At 53.5% G+C, this 23792-nt stretch overlaps 1 protein-coding gene and 1 long non-coding RNA gene across 2 annotated transcripts in view; one reads left to right on the forward strand and one right to left on the reverse strand.

Moving 5' to 3' along the window:
• Positions 1 to 3810, reverse strand: part of LOC112113917 (neuronal vesicle trafficking-associated protein 1) — a 46027-nt gene extending 42217 nt beyond the window's left edge. Inside the window, exon 1 of the mRNA XM_024210374.2 lies at positions 3778 to 3810. The gene's annotated coding sequence lies outside the window, so the exon portion shown is untranslated. The remainder of the gene's footprint in view (positions 1 to 3777) is intronic.
• A 15772-nt stretch (positions 3811 to 19582) lies between these two features.
• LOC113406892 overlaps positions 19583 to 23792 on the forward strand; it is a 10865-nt gene continuing 6655 nt past the window's right edge. The window contains exon 1 of the long non-coding RNA XR_003369900.1: positions 19583 to 19659. This is a non-coding gene — a long non-coding RNA (uncharacterized LOC113406892). The remainder of the gene's footprint in view (positions 19660 to 23792) is intronic.

Raw genomic sequence — 23792 nt, forward strand, 5'->3', positions numbered from 1 at the left:
AATGGTCCTCAGGTGTCTTCTGTCCCTCCTGCAGCCCAGCGCGGCAGCCGCGCCCCAACTCTGCACATGCAAGTGAATGGTGTTCCGGCCACACCTCACCCCTCCCCAGCACAGGGCAGAGGCAGTGGGGCGGTCGAGATTGGGAAGGTGCTGTAATGCTCCCTGCACCTTCAGCAGCCGCCCCGCCTGGCCGTGGCTCACAGCGCCCTGAGGTGGGCTGGCTCAGACACTTACCCTGTTCCAGTCCCAAACGCTGGATGGACATAGAGTTTCCAGGTGTCCGGTTTTCGACAGGAATGCCCGGTTGAAAAGGGACCCTGGAGGCTCCGGTTGGCTGTTAAAAGTCCGGTCAGCAGCACAGCAGGGACCAGGGCTAAGGCAGGCTCCCTATCTGCCCTGGCTCTGCACTGCTCCCGGTGGTGGCCTCCAGATCCCTGCGGCCACTATGTGCCTGGGCAGCTAGGGAGGCTTTGAACACTGCCTCCACCCCTAGTGCCGGCTCCACATCTCCCATTGGCCAGGAACTGCAACCAATGAGAGCTGCGGGGGTGGTGCCTGTGGGGGCAAGGGCAGCGAGCACCACACAGAGCCGCCTGGCCACGCCTCTATCTAGGAGCTGCAAGGACCTGGCTGCTGCTTCCTAGGAGCCGCAGTAAGCGCTGCTGGGACCCTGCACCTAGCACCCTGGCCTGCACTCCAACCCCCTGACCCAACCCGGAGTCCCCTCCCACACCTAAACTCCCTCCCAGAGCCCTCATTCCCCCCAACAGCCCAACACTCTGCCCCAGCCCTGAGCCCCCTCCTGTACTCCAAACCCCTCATCCCCAGCCCCACCCCAGAGCCCACACCCCCAGCCAGAGCCCTCACCCCCCACACACACCCCAACCCCCTCCCCCAGCCCAGAGCCCCCTCCTGCACCCCAAACCCCGCGTCCCTGGTCTCACCCCAGAGCTGCACTCCCAGCTGGTGTCCTCACCCCTCCTGCCCCCCAACTCCCTGCCCCGTCCCGGTGAAAGTGAGTGAGGATGGGGGAAAGCGAGTGACGGAGGGAGGGGGGATGGAGCGAGCAGGGGCGGGGCCTTGGAGAAGGGGCGGGGCAGGGCCTCAGGGAAGGAGGGGGCGGGGCAGGGGTGTTTGGTTTTGTGCGATTAGAAAGTTGGCCCGTGCCAGGAGGCCACCTGCCCACAAGGGAGCTGTATGTAGTCACTTTTTAACTTTTAACCCACTTTTAACTTTTAGGCACCCCTAGAATGCCGGCACCCCGAGGCATGGGCCTACTGTGCCTAATTGGAAATCCTGCCCTGCATATTCATTTATATCTGAGGAACTGGGGGGATCAGTGATTTGGCCAAAGTCAGAGCGAGCGACAGAAGCAGGATTGGGAGCCCTGGCTGTAGCGTGTAAGCTGTGTGGTCTCATATAGACTGTCTTGCTTCCCTTCATATCTGTCGCCCAGGCCCTCTCGGCTGGCACAGCCGGCTTCTCTGGGTGCAGGCAATCAGCAGCAGCAAAGTCCACAGGTCAGGGCAGCAGAGCCCTCGTCCAGACAAGGGGACACGAGTGGTGAGCAAAAGTGACAGTGGTCAGGCAGGGGCACAGTTACAGATAAATGCCACACCACTGCTGGTTTTTGCCAGTTAGGGCTCGCTAGCAACATTAGTAATGCAGCAGTGCAGGGAGCAGATTGCAACGGGCTGGGAACCCCCCGGAAGGGAGAGCAGAGGAGGACATGCCCTGGGAAACTGGCATTCTCTAGGGCACTGCCACGTTTTCCAGCCAATTCAAAGCTGCCCTGGCTGATATCCTTGGCAATTCTACAGAGCATAGTCCACAAACCCTCCTCCCTGGGGAAAGCCACAGGTGGGTTTCAAAGGAGTTACACCTGGGATGAAATTGGTCCAATAGTAACTTTCCTTAGAAAGGAGCCCAGGGTGATCAATTGCTTTGGCATCAGGCAAGTCTGCTCCCTAACTGTCCCAGCAGGAAAGGCCTGGCCTCGGGGCATCCTTTCCATCACGACAGACATCAGTCACTGTGCATAGAACATGCTTGTGAATAATGCTGGCTGTGGTGGCTCCCAGGCGACAGAGGGCCTGGCGTGTCCAGGTATCTGATTGGCCAGCCAGCGCGGGCTGCTCAGAGGTGAGCAGTGACACACCGTTATCCAACACACCCTGGATCATGGAGCCTCTGGCCAGGCCAAAGGATTTTCCAAAATCTCATGAATACATTAAAGGTTTGTATCCACCTGTATGTGACATCTGTCCTCTGGAAGACATACAGGCGGTGCTCTCTAAAGCACTTGGGAAACACTTACTGGCCCACTTCCATTGCTAAGCCAGTGAGAATGGGCACAGAACACGACTGCTGGGGGACCCCGAGAGTGGTGGTTATAATGCTAGAGTTCCATGCACCTGCGATAATGCTGGCTGCACAATGCTTGCTTGTTTTTTCCCAGTTGATGCTACCAAAGCACTTGTCCAAACCTAACACAATGGCTGTGAAGGAACAGAACAGAGACAGAGTTCCTGGCAACCTTGCTTTGGGCTGACAGCCTGGGCTCGACACCTCTCATACTGACTCCTTTGTGAGTGACTGGGTGGAAACAAGCTAGATCTACTGCTTCGGCCAAACCTCCTACATCAGCTGTGTGAGTAAGGCCCAGCCCCACGCCCATGACGCAAACGAGGCTCGGGTTATTTCTGAGACCCACCACTCTAGCGAAAGGAGGGGCAGGGAAGCAGAGCGCCTAAAAATAGGAATCATGGTTCGCCGATTACGACATTAAGCGATGAAAATGCTCTCCAGCCTTAGCCGTTCTGGTGGGGGGACAGAGCACCAGTGGCTGTTATTGCAGTGGGGAAGAGGTAGAAGTCGAGCGAAGTGAATGCCTTTTCCTGCGCAAACACACAAAGCCCATGTGTAGATGTCTGTCGGCATTCTGCATTTCATCAGCTAGGTGTACAGAGCCTGAGTGAGCCTCACACACCAGCCTATGCTGCAGTCCTGCATCCCAGAACCATTAAACGGGGGAGGGGTTGAACCTTTGGCTAAGAAGGGGCAAATAGCACCAATTTCATTGCCTGTAGCAAAGTGGCTGCTGCTCAGAGATGCAGTCTGCCATGGATAGCAGAAATACCAGCCAGCCTGCGTCTCAGTGTGGACTGCCACTGAGAAGGAAAATCCAGGTTCATCTGATCAATTTCCAACATCCCCAGCTCTTTGTGTCTCTGAGCTCTGCAAGGGCGGAGGCTGAGAGCAGAGTGTGCAGGACACCCATGCACAGAGAAGTTTGACAGAGCCATGTTTATAATCCCATGGAGTAGCACTGTGAAAACACCAGCCAATACAATAGAAAGAGAAAGCAAATATTCTGCTGTGGGCTATTTCCGAATCATCTTGTGCCCCTGTGTGTTGTTGCAAAAGCAGTTTGCTTTTGAGAGAGGCAATTCCCTTCAATCCTTGCGAGGCAATGGTGCCGCAGTTCCTCCAAACTTCACCTACCGAACCCTTGAATGTGTCAACATCATTTCCCAGCCCTAAGCCTATGCTGCTGCCTGGATCTACACTCCCTCCCTCCCAGCCCTGAAACCCAGCCATACACCACTCCTGTCTCCTCCGGCTAGACGCAAAGGCAAAGGACAGAGAAAGCCGCCTGGGTACCATGCCAGTCCCCATCTATGTAATTAACATGCAACCGACACAGCGCCCCGGCTCCGCAGGGACCTCTCCCACCAGCCCCACCGGCCTGCTAGGAAGGATTCAGAAATCACTTACGTGGTGGAAAACGCTGCTGTTCTCCCTGCAAGGATTCTGCCTGTAAATGCTCTGCTGGGGTGAAGGCAGGCGGGCTGGTTAAGACTGGTTACCTAGGTGATGTATTCCAGGGCTGTGGGAAGAATTCGAAAGCTTCAAGGAGCAGCCTGGCGCTTTAAGAGCACAGCTGCTTACAGCCCCTGCTGGCTCCCTGCCAGCTGAGGACCTGAAGCATAAGGCCCTTGAGAGCCCCAAACAGCTGTCGCTCCCAGATGTGACTGGTCTCCTGCATCATTCAGGGGCAGGTGCTGGGGGCTTGGTCTTCACAGTGACCCCAAGGCTGTCCCCAGGGCTGGACGCTGCCTCTTGCCCTTCCCTGCAGGGTTCTGGTAGCTCTGACTGACGACCGGGCAGCTCCCACCAGGAGCGCCGGGTACAAAGCGCCACCCTCGTCCCTGTGCACCCCTGGCACAGACGAGTGCAGCCTGCCCTCTCCTGGACAGGGCTGGGCAGGAGCTGGGCCATGGCACTGCAGGGCAGGGCTCGTCCTACACCTCCTGAATGGCAATGCCATGCGCCCGCTCAGCCTGCGTCCAGGGAGGCTGTGGGTGGCATCATGCTTCTAGAGGGTGGCAATATGAGCCCTCACTGCCCAGCAGCTCCAACCCAGGGCCTTCACTGTGCCCTCTGGCCCTTTGTGATTATGCTGCTCCATGGTCCCCTTCTCTTCCCCCGACCTCGCAAAGGGCCTCAGCACGGGAGCAGCCCCGCTCACTGGCTGCTGGTAGCTGAGTGCACAATCCACTGCCTTGCTGATGGGGGTCCCGCTGCAGTGCAGCTCCCTGGGGAGCTGACTGTGCACCTGGGGCCCATGGAGATGGGCCTCATTGGTCCTGGGATGGAGCGATTGACCCTGCTGTGTGACTGGGGCCAGGGCATACAGCTCTGTCTCTTCCCAGCACTCTGTGTGTCACCCCTTTATTCCCGGGGTTCAGAAGAAAATTGAACCTATGCCAGAAATGGGGCAAATGAAGCCCCCTGGGGCTCTCAATCAAGGGCTGAACTGGGGGCTGCAGCACAGCCAGACCTCCCAAGCAGTGGTTGGGGCCGGACTGTTTTTAACATAGTTCTTTGGGGGGAATTTCCTAGATTTGTAAAATAAAACTAAACTGAAACCCCCAAGAAATTCCATCATGGTCGATGGCCCCATCCCCCTCTTGCTGCCCCTCCTTGTGCCATCCAAGGGGTTCACACCCAGCTCTTCATCACCCCAGCACACACTGCTACCTCTTGAGCCAAAGCAGTAACCCTGCTCACTGCTCGCAGAGCTGGAAGCAAAGCAGAGAGCAGGGCTTTGAGGGCTTCCAGCCCTCAGCAGAGCTCACTGAATGGATGTTGCTAACCTTAGCGTCATCTAGCTAGCAATATATCTGACCGCGCTTAGATGGGGTGGCTCACTAAAATGCCTGCTTTAGCTCAGCCATTACACAGCCCCTTAGCCTGAACCCCGCAAGCCCGAGTCAGCTATCACGGGCCAGCCACAGGTGTGTAATTGCAGTGTAGGCGTACCCTGAGTGATCAGAATGGATCCTTCTGGCCTTAGCGTCTATGAATCTCTCCTTTGCCCATCATGCACTAGACCATTTTCTCTCCACCTTAGTACTTTCTCTCCACCTGCATCTCCCCACCTCTGACCTGTCACCCCCCCCACACTAACATCTCCCAAAACGTGCACTGTGAGTGTCCAGTTATAAATGTTTTTAATTCAGATTCCTTAGTCCTGTCTGATTTGATCTGACCCAAGTGCTGCCCATCTCTGAAACAGAATGGAACCAGCTCAACCATGAACCCCAAAATGACCCTCTCTTAGGGAGTCATTCTGGATGGATGGTGCAAGTCACAGGCAGGCACCTCTAGGCATAGCACGCTAGGAGACTGTTTTGTGTGCTGGGATTCTGTACAATGGAAAGTGTGTCGTAATACCACACAGCACAAGGTCAGAAATGCTGAGCATGAGCCACAGTGCACACCTGAGCAGTGAGAAGTACAAGAACATGGCACTATGCACCATGGCTACCGCACTCCCATGATGCACCCCAGTGACAAACCATGAGCAGAGATCACTGTGCCATATGGGAGATGTAGTCTGGCTGGGGAGCCTAGCCCATAGAGGAGAATGCAGGAACTACAACTCCCATGAGCCACTGCAGTGGTATTTGCAAATAAAAAATGTGGGCATTCATTTTTTTGCTGAAAAGCCAACATTTCCCATGTTGTTTGCAGGGTTGTGTGTAGCTATGTTGGTCCCACCATATGAGAGACAAATATTTTCTATGAGCAATTTTGACAAACAGTTTTTTTTTTCATTTTTGTCAAAATGTTCTGCTAAACAATACCCATTTTCCAACCAGCAGTACTGGACAAAGTAGCCAGGGGATGAACTATGTGGTTGGTCCTTTTTGGAGGTTCTTAACAAGGAGACTGTGAAAAAAACATCTTTTCACGTCTTCCCAGTGCATCCCAGCTCATCTTCTCCCGCTTCATCTTTCCTGACTCCAGATAGAAGGAGCAATAGGCCAGAGGACTTTCTTCCAGAGAAGAATGCCAACAGGCCTTGCTCTTCTTCAAGGAACTTGGTTTTTCACCTGTGAGCTGTAAGAGTCATCATATGATCATGGTATCCAGTTCTCACCCACTGGGGGACCCTAAGTGCCAACACTGCAGAGACGCCGAGAGCCTGTTCTGCCTCCCTTCCCTTGGGTTACTTTCTGCCCCCCACCTTCCTTCCTCCCAGCCTCTCTCTCACTCTCTCGCCTTTTCAGCATCTCCTGAAATCAACTGCACTGCATCAACACAGCCAGATGAGAGGACCACAGTCCTGCCCTGTCTTAAAAAAAACCGGAAAACCAACCCAAGAACATCCCTAGTTGGGACACGAACCAGGGTCCAAGCAGTAGGTGTCGTAGTTGACCCGCCAGCCAGAGTGTCCATTTGTAACAGCCCAGCACTCCAACAACATCCCCGAAAGCCCTGCTGCCCCCACCTTCTCTATCCTGTATCTCTTCCACCTTGTGTCAGTCTGGGTGTTAGAAACAAGAGACATCAGGACTGGCAGGAAAATTAACTCTTTCCTGTTCATCACAAAAAGTTGTTAATAACATAATAACCTTTAATATTTTGCCTCCAAAAATAAAACAAAGTGATTATGCAAAACAAATTTCATTAAAGCCTATTAATGATTTTTTATTCTATTTCAGTACAAAAACCTCTTTTAATTTCTTATGTTTAATCAATACACTTTCAACTTTAAAATAAACGCTATTTTTTTTAAACCAAGACCTCTTGTAGTGAGGCAGAGTGGCCTTCATCTGAGCCTGACAGAGAGGGACCACGCCACTTCCCCTGGTGGGTGGAGCCAAACCAGCCCCGCCCCCTATGCCGAACCAGAGGGGCATGGCAAGAAGTATAAAAGGCAGGCCCTGCAGCTCAGTCGAGTTGGAGCCTGGGAAGAAAGTAGATGTCTCCAGCCTGCTGCAGAACTCTGGAGCCCAAATTGCGCTGTGCAACACTCTGCCCCCGGAGGAGACCGTCCACGAAGAGAAGTTGCCAGGACTGCCACCAGCCGTGTACCCTGAGGAGATGGTGGACCCTTGGACTAAGGAGCCCTGATCCCAGACGGAAGTAGCCCAGGGAAACCAGGCTTTAGTCTGGTTGTGCTGCCAGAAAACGAGTTGGTGTGTTTTGGTGGGATCCCCACTGACCCAATGGTGGAACCATCTGCCACTGTTAGGGCCCTGGGCTGGGACCTGGTGGAGTAGATACACACCTACACAGACGCACACACATATATGCAAATACCTGCTTATATACACAGGCACATATGCCTGCGCCCACTCTCACACACACAACATTGGGGCTGTTCGGGGCTGTGTGTCTGGCTCAGACCTATTCCTGTATGTGACCCTGAGAAGCCCCCAATGCCTGCTGGCAAGGGGGTTACAGGAATGCCCTGATCTCTGTCTGTACACGCTGGTTCACCACAGAATGTGGTTGAGGTCTCAAATGAAAGCTGGGGTCACGCTGGCCATTAATGTTGTGACAGGTATGTACAGATACTATGTAAGGAGTTATCTACAGATACAGAACAAACAGGTTTCTGCCAGACAAAAGGTGTTTATTCACCTGTCTTTCGGTCAGTCATGTAAACTAAGCATTGTAAGTTGGCACCATGGAGGTCCCTTTGCATACAGCATCAACGGCGGTGATGTGAAAGCAACAGGGAGGCAGCACACTGGAGAATAAGCTACGGAGGATTATCCTAACTCAGGAAACAGACAATAACCATTGGGGGATATGAGGGAAGGCAGCCCTCCATCCTGCACCTCAGAAGTAATCGGATGGGGCATTTACACTCATGAAAACAGGATCACAACCGTGGTTGAAACACTGCAGAAGATATGTGGGTGTTTCCACTATCCTTACTCACTATCTCTTGAATCTCAAATGTTTCATAATAAACTTAGGGCTGTCTTCACTATAAATCTGTCTCAGCACTGCGATGTTATACAAGGAGCTGATCCTGAGTGACTCATACAAGCTGGGATGCTCACTAGTCCCTGGGGAACAGCTGGCCCGGTATTTCTCTGAATATTCAGTGGAGTAGAGGCTGGACACTACTGGGGAATGTTTAAAGGGGTACGTTGATTGTTAACCCGCAAGGCATAGTAAGGGCTGGCATTGCCCAGAGGAAAGTGTTTGGGTGGCACACATGCTGATGTTGTCAGGGAACTGACGCCCAGTTAAACACAAGCAAGTCTCACTAGAGGCAAGGAGGTAACTAGGTGACTCACAGTCCTGGGCACCCCGAGAACTGTAACACCATAAACAAAGACAGTGAGAGCAAACTGAGTCAGAATATTGACTTGCCTATACACTGATGCTTGGAGCCTGGGTAGCAAACCAGAGGAATTTGAATTGCTCATTCATGTGCTTCAGTTCACTCTAGTTGCTATTACTGAAAGCTGGGTGGGATGATTTGCACCACTGGAATGTTAAAATCAATGGTTATAACCTATTTAGGAAGGATCAAGTGGGCAAAAAGTGAGGGGGAGGGGCACTCCATGTCAAAAATGGCATTACCTGTTTCTGAGTCACTGATAACTCTGATACCTGTGCATTCAAGATAATTTTCTTCTATGTCCAACCCAGCAGCTCCACTTGCTCCCATCACCTGCCCCACACGGAGGGGCAGCCAGACCAAATCTGAGTGAGTGGCATTGTGACCTGGCATATGGGGTCGCAGCACCACTCAGGATTGGCCATCACACCACCTCCCACCCAAATCTGGTGGTCGCAGGCCCCCTGAAACATGGGCCCTGTGCAAGTGCACTGAGTGCGGATTGGTTAATCCAGGCCGGAGTGCAGGAAATGTTCTACTTCAGCTGGGACAGAGGAGCTGGGGGGGGGGGGGGGGGAGGGCGAAGCCGGAGGGGCGCGGGTAATGTGGGGGGGGGGGGGGGGGGGGGGGGGGGGGGGGGGGGGAGAGTCTAAGCAGGATGGCTCTGCGACATCTGGAACTGTTGGGAGGTCAGGGGGTAGGTAGGTACCCACCGCCCATGGAATTTCTTTGGACACCCCAGCTTTCGTCTACCACAGAATGGCCCCCAAAAGCTCTAGACAGGGATGGTGAACCCCACAATCACAGCACAACACACGGACAAACCACAGGCAAAGGAAGCACAGAAATGGAGCTGATCCCAATACACCTTTCAAAAAATAACCTGCCTGACAGGAGTCCCTTTCTTGGGCTCCAAATGGCTCAGGAGACGGCCCTGGTTTCTGCAACCAGCTTCATCATTTGTGAGGATTCCCCAGGAAGTTTCATCCAGTCACTTTCACCAGACAGTAACTGTTCGTAAACGGGTCACACTGAGTATCCTTCCTTTCGATTGCTGTCGTATGATCGGTTACCCAGCTCACGTGATATTGCATCTGCTTCCTCAATTCTGTTTGAAACAGGAGAACAGCAACAACAACAAGAAATGAACTTTTGGTACAAATTTGGGGAACTTTCCGGATCTGAACTAAATTCAGTATGTTTATTCGCAAAACTACATGCTCCGTTTATCACAGGCTAGTCTAGTCTCCATTCTCCTCAGCACTGTAATATTGGAGCACCTTCCAGTCGTGCCGTAAGCAACATGACTAGAAACCAGAATGGAAAGTAACATCCTGGGCAATATGATGAGAAAGCAACGAAAGGACAAACACCCGCATCTGGATCAGCACCATTTGTAAGCTGGGGCTTCATGTCTAGGCAACAGGCTGGACTGGGGGGGCCAGGTTTGGATGCAATGGTGCACTGGGAGCTGACCGGTGAGACCACAGCCCAGCAGGACACCAACCTCCCATTAGTCACACGGGGCAGTGGACGTTGTGATGCAAGAGGTCAGGCACTGGGAGAGTTCGTTGCATGGAAGCTTGATGTTATTTCAGACGTTTCATTTGAAAATTGATCATTTCTAAAATGAAATAATTAATGCTGGAGTTGAAACAGCAGCCTGGTATTCATTTTGTCATTATGAATTTCAGACTGGAAAGTTCCATGTCATTGTAATGTACACCTTCCACATGCTCAAAGGTTAATGTTCTAAATGTTCTAATTGGAAGGACGCTGGGTAAAGTTAATGATAAAGACAAACAAATGCACACTCTAAAATAAAGATGTGCCATGAGTAAACTACCTGAAAGGCCTTGGTTATCTAAGGACAGAGGTTGCTAGCCAGCCTTTGAAATTGAAATGTGAGCATTCCATTCTGTTCCATCCATTTTTTTGTCCTTATCCAAACAGAATCAAATCCAGATGCTCCCAATCTGCAGGTACAATAAGCGTGTACACTGCATACCGTGGCTGAGACACAGAGAGGGCAAATTTGTTAAATAGGAGGAAAAAATAGGTGTGGGCTTAGAGGGACTAAGGAATTGTGAAAGGAACACTGGAAATGTTACCGGCCAAGGCAAGACAATGGAGCGTGTGCTGAAACACATAACTGTGACTTTGGGCCAGATAAAGCTGGTGGTTGCTGTGGCTGGTTTGCAGTTGGCCCCTGGCTCTACACATGGGGAGGGAGGAGTGATCTGCAGAATCGTAAAGGCTGGATTTTTTTTCACATTTTAATTGCTCCACATTTTACACATTATGCCACTGGGCATATGAATGTTTAACCCATGATGTCTGGTTCCATTTGCACTGTGAAATCATCATTACATTAATTGCAATGCTGTGAAAGTGTAGCTGACGTTAAAGCGATTGCAGAGAGGGCTGTTGTCCTGTGCCAGTGAGTTCAGAAGCTCCTAGATGAGGCCAGACATCTTCCATTTGGAACTTTGGGTCCTTTGGCTTGTCATAGGGCCTCTCCTTCCCACACCCCCCTGCAGCATACAAGCGAGTGAAGGGGAGAGCATAGAAATTAACTAGAGAAGAACTGCGAGGTTTGGCTGAGCGACTTCTGATGTCACAAGCAATGACACTGCTTAAGAATGACCTGAACTATTGACCTGGCCCTGATTATAATCACAACAACCGCATACAAGAATCATTAATAGATTGGCTTGATTACAACAGACTATTGTAAATTGCTACCCGCAAATGGCCTTTAAAAAAAAATTCATTATATTTTTATTGAAATTTTTGTATAAAAACATTCACTAAGTGGTTATTGACATGTCTTGTTTATTGAAAGCCACATTCTTCCTGTAAACAATGTTATTTCAATAATCAGAGTGGTAGTTGTGTTAGTCTGTATCTACAAAAACAACAAGGAGTCCGGTGGCACCTTAAAGACTAACAGATTTATTTGAGCATAAGCTTTTGTGGGTAAAAAACCCACTTTTTAGATTCATGGAGTGAAAATTACAGATACACGCATAAATATCATATTATCATAAATTATCAGAAATTATCATAATTATCAAATATTTATGCCTGTATCTGTAATTTTCATTCCATGCATCTTAAGAAGTGAGGTTTTTACCCACGAAAGCTTATGCCCAAATAAATCTGTTAGTCTTTAAGGTGCCACCGGACTCCTCATTGTTTTTGTTATTTCAATAAATATTTTTATTTAAAAAAATTCACTACAATTTTTGAAAAAACAAAAGCTCTGTTTCCTACCCCGTGGAATGGAAATAAATGTGAAATTTCAACATTTTTCATTACAAATGTTGTTTTCCAACCAGCTTTAATCACAGCCCATTTTCTTCAAAGGAAACTTATGGCTTGTGCCAGCAATGACTGTGTGTCTGCTCCTGCAAAGACTTATGCACGTGCGTAACTTTACACACTACAAACCATGGGAGTTTCGTCACCGACTTCAGTGGGGCAGGACTTCACCCCATGAGCTGTCCTATTGAAATCAATGGGACTATCACAGAGTGTAAAATTAACTATGTTCATAGATCTTTGTAGGATCTTGGCCTGGCTGTTCATGACAGATGGTGAATTTTTGCCTCTTTAGGGACTGTTAAAAAAAATCACAAAAATAAGTCTTAAAGGGCCCTTTTTATTTAATTTTTACTCAGAAACTAATTAACAGATTCACTTGAGTAGCCTTAGGAAATGTAGTCTTTACTCTCTGATTATGTGCTGTGAATTTGGGGGAAATACACTGTATTTGTTGCACAAAATAAAGACATTTATCTCCTGCTTTAAGTGCAAATCTCAATTCAACCTTAACTATGGAGCCACTTATGATGCCTCTAGAATAGATAAAAATACCAATAGCATTTCATAACTGCAACTCTATTACAGTCATTCATCTCTCCAGAATACAAAGTCTTATCATATTTTTAAATCCTCAAACGTTACGGCTGTTAGCAGCTAGATATAAATATTGAAATGTGCAGTAAACAGGAACTGGGATTTCTTTGCACATATTTATGTGCAGCTACCCTGGGGTTAAGCCGTGTTTGAAGTACGGTCACAGGCATATTATATTCTTTGATCAAGTTCTCAAGCTTTCAAGTTAATGCCTCTATCCCCCCCTTTGGTTAGCGCAGCTCATAAAATATTCATAGGGGCATCTTGTAACTAGAAAGCTGGAATCCTGGCTGGGGAATGTTATTGACAATCAATGTTGCTCTCTGTGTAGGAAGCCAGTGCAGAGCAATCAAACGGCGCGGTCATTGAACGCCCAACGCAACGTGTGTGACACGCAGCAAGGCCGGCCACAAAAGCAGAGACGTTGCTCATCTCAGCCTCAGATCCTGAACTAGGGTTCATTCCTGGTGCTGAGCAGTCCCTTCTCCGCATGGCTAACAACCAGCTAAAACTGCCTGCACTGGTTCCGCCTGTGCCCCTCGAGAGGAGCTGGCAAAGGAGCAAACTACCTGAAGGATTCTGTCTGGCCTGGGGGTCCCAGATCATGTGCTAGCCAGGCATATTTGCTGGCAGTCTATTCATTCAGCTCAGACAGACGATTACCAGACTAACAGTCACTCAGGAACAGCTGGCTGGTCACTTGCAAAGATTGTCCATCATTCCCTCTCTTGATGTCTAATTGGTTGCCTTGTCTCTGCTCCCGGACTGGATAACCAGGGCTTTTCAGCAGGAAAGCAATCTATAACTAATTACAAAGAGCTGGCTGGAGCAAACCTCCAACACTGTCAGGATACACAGTTTCTTGTTGTTGGAATAATCAAGAATCTGTGCATTCCATCACACCCTCTGATACCATACACGATATCATGCCACTGCACTCCATCACACTAGTTACACACCGCTATGCTCTGTCACACCCCACCGCACTGTACTGCGCTTGACCAAAACACCTGCCTTCTTCGAAAATTCCTCTTCTGTGGAAAATTTCATATTTCCAATTTTTTGTTGCTAAATGTGGAAGTGTGAAATTTTCCACAGGATGGAAATTCCAGCCCCCACACAGGGCTAGTTGGGCACCACGGGCTCTGCGTTCAGTTCCCGTCTCTGACACTGACTCACCACATGACCTTGAGCTTATCACTTTACCTCTCCATACCTGGGACTCCCCTGCGGTACATGAACCTGAACATGGTAACTTTCACCCCGGAGTCCACCTCTTTGCAAATGCTCAGGTGAAGTTAGAGGCAACATTTGGAATGGATCTAACAGTAAGAGGCAAGGAATCCTGGTGTCCTGGCTCTCACGCTGATGTGCTCCCCACACCCTGCTGTGAGCACTGCAAGGCAGCTGTCCTGTGACATAAGGGGCAGAACCAGCATTCTGGATCCAAACCCCCTAGTCCCTGACCAGGCTCTAGTTGAAAATCTCAAAAGTAGCATGTTCATCTGTGTATAAGGAAATGTGCTGCTTCCTCAAATGCAAGCTATCCCCACCCGGCAGGAGCTCCCCTGCAAGGGGCATTTGTGCCCAAGAACTAACCCTGAGGTGTTGGAATGACAAGGAGAGATGGGAGGGCAAGGGGGAGAGGGCTCTGTAGCCATATTAGGGTTAAATGTGATGGTTCGACTTGGCGTCAGCACAAGAGTGGGTGCCAGGGTTCAGTGGTGCTGGATGTCATGAGCTTTTGCCAGGGGTGAAAGTAACTTACAGGACTTACCGGTACTGCTGGAGTCCTGAGGGGGTGTGGCCTCATCCAGAAGAGGCGGGGCCTCAACTGGAAGAGGCAGGGCATCTCAAGATTTAAAGGCCCTGAGGCATTGGCTGTGGCTGGGAGCCCCAGGGCCTTTAAATCAACTCGGGGCTCCCAGCTGCAGAGGTGGCTGGGAGCCCCCGGGGCTCAGGGGCAAATTAAAGGGTCCGGGGCTCCAGCCACCGCGGAGCTCTGGGCCCTTTAAATCCCCACCGCAGCTCCAGCAGCCAGGCTCGGGCGTGGATTTAAAGGGCCCAGGATTTAAAGGACCCGGAGCTCCCGCCGCTGCGGGGAGCCCCGAGCCCTTTAAATCCCGGCCCCAGCCCAGCCGCCGGAGCTGCAGGTGGGATTTAAAGGGGAGTCCAGAGCCCACCGGGGAGTCCAGAGCCCTTTAAATCCCCACTGCGGAAGCCAGTGCGGTCCGGCACGGCGTACTGGCTCTTGCTGGTACACCGTACTGGACCAGACCGGCTTACTTTCACCTCTGGCTTTTGCAAACGATTTGTCCCAGCAGGCAGAAATGTCACAGGACAGCTGCCTTGCAGTGCTCACAGCAAGGTGTGGGGAGCACATCAGCGTGAGAGCCAGGACACCAGGATTCCTTGCCCTAGTCTCCAGTCCTGCTGACTCCCTGTGTGACCTTGGACAAGTCACTGAGGCCAAAGTTCTCAGTAGCATCCAGTGAGCGCCTGGGCCGAGATACTGGGCTACACGCCCAGAGACAGGGAACACCCCCTAGTGGCCACAGCTAAAAAGCTCCCCGCCTTGGAGAGCTGTAGCTAAGCAGCATCATGTACGGGCCAAACGTGGTGTATCCCGGCCCATGCAGAGTCAGGGAGCTCTCTGGCCTGTGCTAGGCAGGAGCTTGGATTGGATGGGCAGAACTGTCCCCTCTGGCCTTACCATCTCCAGCTCTGTGGCTTGTTGGATTCTAATGTCCATTTGAATGCGCGGTCCCATGGTGACGAGAGGCCCTCTCCGAGAATGTTAGATCATCCCCTCAAGACTGTCCATGTGAATCAGCAAAGCCATGCTCACATGGCGGGGGTGAGGGGAGAAATGAGTAGAGGAAACAAAGAGCGGCCCTGACCGGTCACTGAATCCCGACTCCGCGGTCCCAGTCCAGGCTATCACCTGGAACAGCCATGCCCCATTAGCAACCACACAGCCCCGCCTAGCGCTGCAACCTTAACTCTGCCCCCTTGTGCAGATGCATTATGAGACAGTCTGTAATTACATGATCACATGCTATTCTTTCCCTTTTGCCCCAGTTCCCTTCTGCTCCTATCTTCCCAGCACCTGCCCCATCCCCACTCCTGCTTCTATCCCCCCCCCCCGGTGCCCCCCCCCCCCCTTCCCCCCTCCTTCTCCCCCCCTTCCCCCCCCCCCCCTCTTCTCTCCCCCCCCCCCCCCGCATCCTGATCCCCAGATCCTGCCCCTGGATCAGATTATTCTATGACAATGTGACCGTTGCCCCTTTCAAACCAGTGCCCCATCTTGCCCTGCAGTGTGTGCAATGCTAACTGGACAGCCAGAAAAATCTACACTTCACTTCTTGTAATATGAGAAATTGCTCTTCATGAACAGATGCAAATTAATTGTGGAATAATTAATGGAAGCAAAACTGCATCTCCCTCGTGTCTTCACATACACAGCCAGGTACCCAGGCCCAGCTCTGCTCTTAGAGCCACGCAACAGATCCCCAGGCCAGTGTCCTGTTCTGAGTGGGAGCTGTGCATGGGCAGGAGCTCCCTGTGCCTGGGCTGGTCTGACAGTCGAAGTGGGCCCTTCTGACCCTTCCATTTCAACCAGGGCTCTCTGCAGAGAGAGCTGCCTCCTTGGGAGCCAGCCACTGCCCTCCCCAGCTGGGAGATTTGCCTTGGACTCCTTCGTGCTGCATTGCTGACTCTGCAAAGGAGTGGCTGTGAGCGAAGGGCGAGCAGCTGCTCAGGGTGTCGGGAAGGCAGGGCAGGGAGAATATCCATGGGGATCAGAATGGGCCCCTATGCAGAGCCCAGCCTAAGGGGCAAAGGGTAGCAGGCCGGATCCTGCATGGTGCTACATGCCTGCGAAGAGGCTTCTGCACCTCCAGCCCTCATGCCCTTCCTGGGAGCAAAGGGAGCTCAGCACTCGCAGATCAGGGCCTGTAATCAGCTCCTGGACTCTGGACGGTCTGCACAGTAAAAGGCAGGAAGTGGCCGCCGCACATCAGCCCCAGCCACCGGAGTTCTCTGCCTGTGCTGCTGTAGGGAGAACAGACATGGCCTGGTAAGACCCTTCCCTTCCTTACTGGGTGGCACCAGTTTGGAGCACGGCAGCTGGAGAATGGCCACCACTGGGTTGGTGAATGGGTTCTTTTGTTGTATTGGCCAAGAGGAACAACAGGTGTGACGTCTCTCTGGCACACAGGGCTAGGCAGTGCACTGGGCTCCGGGTCTGGGGGGCCTTGGCCCCATGAGCCATAATTCCCCCATGGCCATAGCAGCCCCCCCCCCAAGTACTCAGAAATCACAAGCCAGACCCCAAAATCAGGAGATTTATTTGTTAATGATGAAATCAGGTGGGTTGGAGTCTCCTGCTTGTTAACCCCCCACCCTCCACCCCAGTGTGAATGATGGTCACAGCATCTCCAGTTCCCCCCTGTGCAGCAGAGGATGCGATCACGGCCCCTCGCCTGAGATCGACTGACACCCAGTGGGGTACAGCCCTGTGGATGGTGTCAGGGTGTCCCTGAGTCCAGCTGTGCCCTCCCTTAGCCCCACGCCTGAACAGCAGCCAGCTCAGGCACTCCCAGCCCCACCTTAATTCAGTACCTTCCCCCCCAGCCCCACTTGAGTTAATCCAGGGTCTCCCAGGCCCACATCTGCCTTGTCTGGAGCCCTGCTTAGAGCTGGGTTCCACAAAAGGGTGGTACCGTGCCTGGGTGACAGCAGTCCTCCCACGAGCCCACCCCATGACTCCTGCAGCCAGCCCTATCTTGCAGGAGCTCACACAGGATGATCAGAATGGGCCCTTCTGGTCCTAACCTCTCTGGGTCTGTGATGCCGGACCCATGCTGGGACAGGGAAGTTGCTCCCTCAGGGGGCTTGACTCTCCAGTGAGGGGAGGGGGCTCAGCCCAGGGAGCCAAGACCACTCACACCAGACTCCATGCCCCCATGCTGCCATGCCCCTGACCTGCCCCCCTGGGGTGTGTGTGTCTCAGTCTGTGGAGGGGAGATGGGATGAGCTGATACTGACAGCTGAGCAGCACTTAGTTACCTGCCGATTTCCGGAGCTGCTGGTGCCCAGTGTCCTGGAGACTCACAGCCTCTATTGCCGTGTCACCATCCCTCCCCCTGGGATCTCAGTCCCATGCAACCACTGGGGCCAGGCTCAGTGGGAATGTGCCTCTCTGCCCACCCCCAACCCGGGACATCGCGGCCTGCCCGCCCTAATGGTGCATGTACAGGCAGGTGCCCTGGTGGTAACTTGAGAGGGGCCCTGAACTGGGGGTACTTTGCTGCTCGGGCCCATCTCCCTAACAGTGGTGAGAGTCATTAGCACCTGGCCAGATGTGTGTCCCTGAATCTGCACGGCAACCAGTGGCAAGATCCTGGCAAGTGCTATTTGCTGTCCAACATCCCTACCTGGCAGCCGGGCTATGCAGCTATTGGCAGGCCCTGCAGCCATTCCTACGGCAAAGACAGGAGCTGCGTACCTGAGCCGTGGGTGTGCCTCCACCCTTACCCAGCCAGCTGCTTTAGCACTTTGATCGGGTGACTGGCGTCCCATTGAGTCTGCAGTTACAAAGGGCAGGTGTGAGCACACACACAGCCACGCCCATGGCAAAGGCTCCCCCTCTCCTCTTTCAGACAGAAAGCTCTCATTAGAAACACTGCCACCTCCCACAGCATGGAGCTTAGCTCATGGCCAGGCTCTCCCTCAGCCTCTGGCCTCCCTCTGCCAAGCTGATGGGAGGCCCAGAGCCTGCAGCAGCAGCGGCAATGTGAGCTCTTGCCAGCCACATGGTTAGTGGTATTGCATAGGGCAGCCAGCCTCCGCCCCGCCCCTCTGACCCCACCTCCCTTGGGGCAGCAGCAGCAATTTTACACTGTTGTACATTCAGTTGCCACTGCTAAGATCCTGCCATACGGGGGAGGGGGAGGTCGTCCATTTCTAGTAGTGTCTATGTGAGGGGACATCACAGCTAACTTAGGCCAGCCTGCTAATCTCTCCTGCCCTGTTAGTTCCATCGGGAATGGTACTGCGCTCTGATCGGACTGGGTTAGGGGTTCCACACCTTCCCAGCTAGCCTAGCACCAACGTAAGGCTTTAATCAGACACTGATCTAGGCAGAGGCCGAGGGGCTGGGTCATGCTGTCACCCGGTGAACACCTGACTCCACCTTGCACTATCCAGCCCTGGCAGACAAGGCTCTCGAGGTCATTACTCCCAAAAAGCTATGCGTAAAGAATTAAGACTGCAAAGCCAGGCTCTGAAAAGCTAGGAGATGCCAGAATGAAGGTTGCCTTTCTTTATGCAACCTTAATTTGGCCCCCTCATGCATGTGCATTATGAGACAATCTTTAATGACATGATCACAGACTAATTTTTCTACAGGATTCCTGTCGTTCCGCCCCAGGGTGCTCCCCCTAATCCTCTGTCCCCTGGGTTGTCCCCCATGGTGCTCTCCACAAACTGCTCTCCTGAGTGTTCACCCTAAACTGCTCCTTCAGGGTGGTTGCCCTGTGTCAGAGCAGTTTGCAGTCTATGGGGAGGAGGGGGTGTGGCTATGCTTTTTTAGCTAGCGTGACACGAAAGTGGGCTGACGCGCCAGGACAGTTTTCCCAAAGGGCCCATTTCAGAGGAATAGCAACTCACCACTTACTAGAGTTACATCAAAGTTATTTAGAGTCCATCTTCCCTCCCAGACTATACACACACAGAGGGTCAGCCCCGGTTTAAAATAGAAACTCAACACAACCTTCACTGTGGAGTTGCCCATATAGCAAACCTCTCTCAGTGACAGGCAGTCTCCCCAGACACACGTGGAGAGTCATATATTACTGGTGTCAGCCATCCTGGGGAACGCTGCTAGAAATAGCAATAGCCCTAGAACTTCTGAACCTGTTTAGTGGAAGCCAATGGAGCAGACAGACAGACACAGCCATGCTGCAGGTGCAGCACCAATGGATTTGTTTTGCCAAAATTAACCTTCTCCTTCCGGGAATCCTTCCAGGTTCCTCGTTGGCATTGGCTTGGCTGTTCTTCTGCAAGTCGACAGCACATCCCAGGTAGGTCTGCACCAAACTCCTCTCAGTTCTATCTGTTGCGCTCCATGATCATGGCCCTTCCATGTGCTTGCAATAGGCATGGGCACCGCTTTGCAGGAACTTCCCTTCGAGCCCACACAATAGCTCAGGAGGATCTGCAATTCATTCTCCAACTAGCTGGCTCAAGGTGATGTAACATCCTCTGTGCCAAACCCTAATAGGATCCTGGACTGATACATCTCCTGGTTCATGTGGGAAGGCAACATTGGTCATCCCTTTTCCCTGCCCCACAGCCAATGCTGATATCCGCGGTGCATTTGTTGCTCAGCTCAAATATTTCTGCCGAAGCATGTTGTGCAAGCAGCACACCGCTGAATGCTTGATGCTCTCCTTAACACCTCTGTCACTCTGAATTACCAAGCGTGTGTGAGAGTGCTGAGAGTCATGGGGTCCCTGCCTGCACTGCCTTGCAGAGCAGGGCTCAAGGCAGCCGTGAGAAGCAGAATGACCTTAGCTCTTGCTCTCATAGACTGTCAGGCCAGAAGGGACTATCATGATCATCTTGTCTGACCTCCTGCATATCACAGGCCACAGAACCTCGCCCACCCACTCCTGTAGTAGGCCCCTAACCCCTGGCTGAGTTAGTGAAGTCTTGATTTAAAGATTTCAAGTTACAGAGAATCCACCATTTACTCTAGTGCAAACCCGCAAGTGACCTGTGCTGCAGAGGGAGGTGAAAACCCTGCAGGGTCTCTACCAATCAGACCCGGGGGAAATTCCTTCCTAGTGCCAAATATGGTGATTGGTTAGACCCTGAGCATGTGGGCAAGACCCCCCTGGCTGAATTCACTTGTAATATTACCACCTATGCTCCAGCCCGTCAGAGCAGCTACGAGCCTCACTCCCCAAAGGGCCAGCTGCTTAGGTTTTGTTGAGGAAATGAAGGGGAGTCCCAGGTGCAAATTATGGCTCTAGATCTGGATTACAAGTGCTGCAGAGTTCGGGCATGTTTGGATCCTGGCCTTTGGTTCGGTTCATTGTAGACATGAGGGAAGGGTGACCACCTTTTCAAAATGCAAAAATGGGACACATGCTGCCTCCGTCCATGGCCCCACCCTGCTCTTCCTCTTCCCCCTGATGCCCCACCCCCAGCCAGGCCAGGAGCCAGAGCTGGGCAGTAGTAAGAGGAGCCCTGGCCGCTGTGGGGAGCCCTGGACCCTCCACCTGCCCTGGGCAGGGGCCTGGAGTGCCTGAGAGAAGTCCCTGCCCCCCAGGGCTTGCTGCCCAGGGCAGGTGGAGGATCCACAGCTCCCCCTAGAGGCCCAGGCTCCCTGGGTGGCTCTTACTATTGCATGGCTGTGACTTCTGGCCTGGCCAGGGGCGGGGCCTTGGGGGGGGGGGGAAGAGAAGGAGCAGGGGCTGGGGCCTCATGCGAGGGGGGCTAAGGCCCTCCTCAGTCCACCACCGGGAAGAGGCTGGCACCACCCCTGAGCCTTGGGCAGATGCAGAGCAGCGCCACAGGGAATCGGGGACAAATGCTGTCCTGGAGTCGTTCAGCCCAGGACTGGGACTTGAAATGTACATTTTGGGACTGTCCTGCTCAATTAGGGATGGGTGGTCACCCTAGATGAAGGCAAGCTGCAAAGTTTGGACCCAGAATGAAATGTCCCCAGGGTTCAAGTCCAAGTGCTTGGTTCCGCCCACTGGAGCGGTAGGAGCCACATGTGAAGTTGTGATCTGGGTTCAGCTTTCAATCCGCCATAGCATTTTTAGCAATAGTGCTTTGGTTTGGGCCTAGCATTCTTTGCCAGCCAGTTGGCACTCTCTGTGAAACAAGACCCCTCTGACACTATACTGCAAACAAGGGCAGCTTCTGCACAGTTAGAATGTCCTAACCAAAGGCCCACAGCAGAGGAAGAGGAGTGAGAAGTTAGAGGCAGTTTTGCAGAGGGTCCTGCAGTGAGTGGGGAGCCAGGGCTACTGCATGCAGAAAGCACAAATGTGGTCCCAGGTCCACATTTGTGTGTGTGAAGGGGCAGCAGCATCCCGCCCATGCCAGAGTCTGGGAAGCTGAAATTGTGGGGAGTTCTCCAAACCAGGGAAGGTGGGTGGGATGGCTGCTGGATAAGAGCCCACTGGTAGCTGCTTTTCCCTGGCTCTTGCCCCTTGCTCACCCACTGAATATACGAGCAACACACCTTCCCTACTCCCCCCACTAACATCCAGTGGGCCAGATTCTCATTTACACTGAAGCCCCTTTACTGGGCCTTACAGTGCATGTAAAGGTAACATACACCCATTGAAAGGCCCCGTTACACAGCCAGAGCAGTAAGGGGCCTCGGTGCAAATGAGAATCATGCCCCGTGTGTTACTTGAACCATCAGTGTACTTGGCCCAGAGAGACACTGGCCTGGGAGCCTGTGTAACGGCAAGTGCCCCTTCTGGTTGGGTGTGTCTGCAGTCTCTAAACAGTCCCAGCCCTGGTATCAGGCCTTACCCCCAGGGCTTCCTTGCTGGAGGCAATGGTTTTGCCCTCTCTGGGCCCTTCTGGCCCCAGCTCTTCAGCTGGTCCACTGATTAGTTCAGATCCCCTTCTAGAGGTTTATTGCTGTCCAATTATAGGACACTCAGGGCCGGTACAAGGATATTTTGCGCCCTAGGCCAAACTTCCACCTTGCGCATTGGTTCATTGAGGGGCAAATCCCAATGAGCCTTTATAGACCCCAGGGGCCAGCCGTGCCCAGGTGCTGCTCTCCAGACCAGGTTCCCCCCTCCCTGCCCCCTGAACTCCCCTGCAGGGTGCACAGCCCCCCCACGAGCCCTCTCCACCCCACCCCACCCCGGCGGTCCCCGCCCCGAGTCCACTCACTGGCTTTGCCAGGCTTGGGCCGCTGCAGCAGTTCGGCAGGGAGGAGCCACCTTCTGGAGGCACCGGAGAGCCAGAGCATCGGCTTGCGGGGGCGGCGAGCCCCAGCCATGGAGGAGCCGGCGCGGCACAGGGGGACAGCAGCCCTGCAAAAGTGGTGGCACGGCTAGCGGGGAGCAGCCACGCCCCCCGCCCCTCCTGCCCAGGCTGCGGCCGGGCACCCCCCCCAGGAGCTCCTACAGGCTGCAGTGGATGCAGGCCCCACATGCGCCCCCTGGCTTCCTCCTCGCCATGCTCAGGCTCTGCGGCTCCCGGGCATGAGCCTGCTCCGGGAGGTCCAGCAGCGGCTCACATGCCCAGGAGCCACAGAACCCGAGTGCGGTGAGGGGTAAGTCCTGGGGTGCGCCTGGTCGGGCTGCAACGCACCTGGCACCCCCCCCCCCCGGCGGCTCCTGCAATGGATGCATGCGGGTGGCAGCCCCCGTGCGCCTCCCGGCTCCCCGCTGCCACGCTCGGGCTCTGCGGCTCCCTGGAGTGTGAGCCTCCACTGCCGCTGCCCCTCCCAGAGTAGGCTCAGGGCCCTGCATCCTGGTAGCTCACATGCCTGGGAGCCATAGAGCCCGAGCACAGCGAGGGGGGAACTGGGGGGCGCATGGGGGCCACTGACCACATGCAACTGCTGCAGCCTGCAGGAGTCCCCGGGGGGGCGCGCCGGGCCACAGCCTGGGCAGGAGGGCAGGGGGCGCGGCTGCTCCCCGCTAGCGGTGCCACCACCTTTTCAGGGCTGCTGCCCCCCTGTGCCGCACCGGCTCCTCAATGGCTGGGGCTCGCCACCCCCACAATCCGACGCTCTGGCTCTCCGGTGCCTCCGGAAGGCGGCTCCTCCCTGCCGAGCCAGGGCACCGCTTTTTTAGGATTACCATATTTCAACAATCAAAAAATAGAACGGGGGGAGAGCCCCACCCACATCCACTCCCTCCCACTTCCCACCCCCCTCAGAACATCCAACCCCCCCCCACTCTTTGTCCCCTTGCTGCCCCCTCCTGGGACCCCTGCCCCTACCTGCCCTCCAGGACCCCATCCCCTACCTAAGCCTCCCTGCTCCTTGTCCCTTGACTGTCCCCTCCTGAGACCCCCCCCACCCTATCTGCCCCCCCTAAGACCCTACCCCCTACCTGTTCCCTGGGTGCTCCAACCCTTATCCACACCCCCACCCCCAGACAGACCCCCAGGACTCCCACGCCCCATCCAACCACTCCCTGCCCCCTGAGAGACACACCCCCCCCCC

The sequence above is a fragment of the Terrapene carolina genome, unplaced genomic scaffold, assembly GCF_002925995.2.
Source record: "Terrapene carolina triunguis isolate 2854851 unplaced genomic scaffold, T_m_triunguis-2.0 Scaffold148, whole genome shotgun sequence".
Lineage (NCBI taxonomy): Eukaryota > Metazoa > Chordata > Testudines > Emydidae > Terrapene > Terrapene triunguis.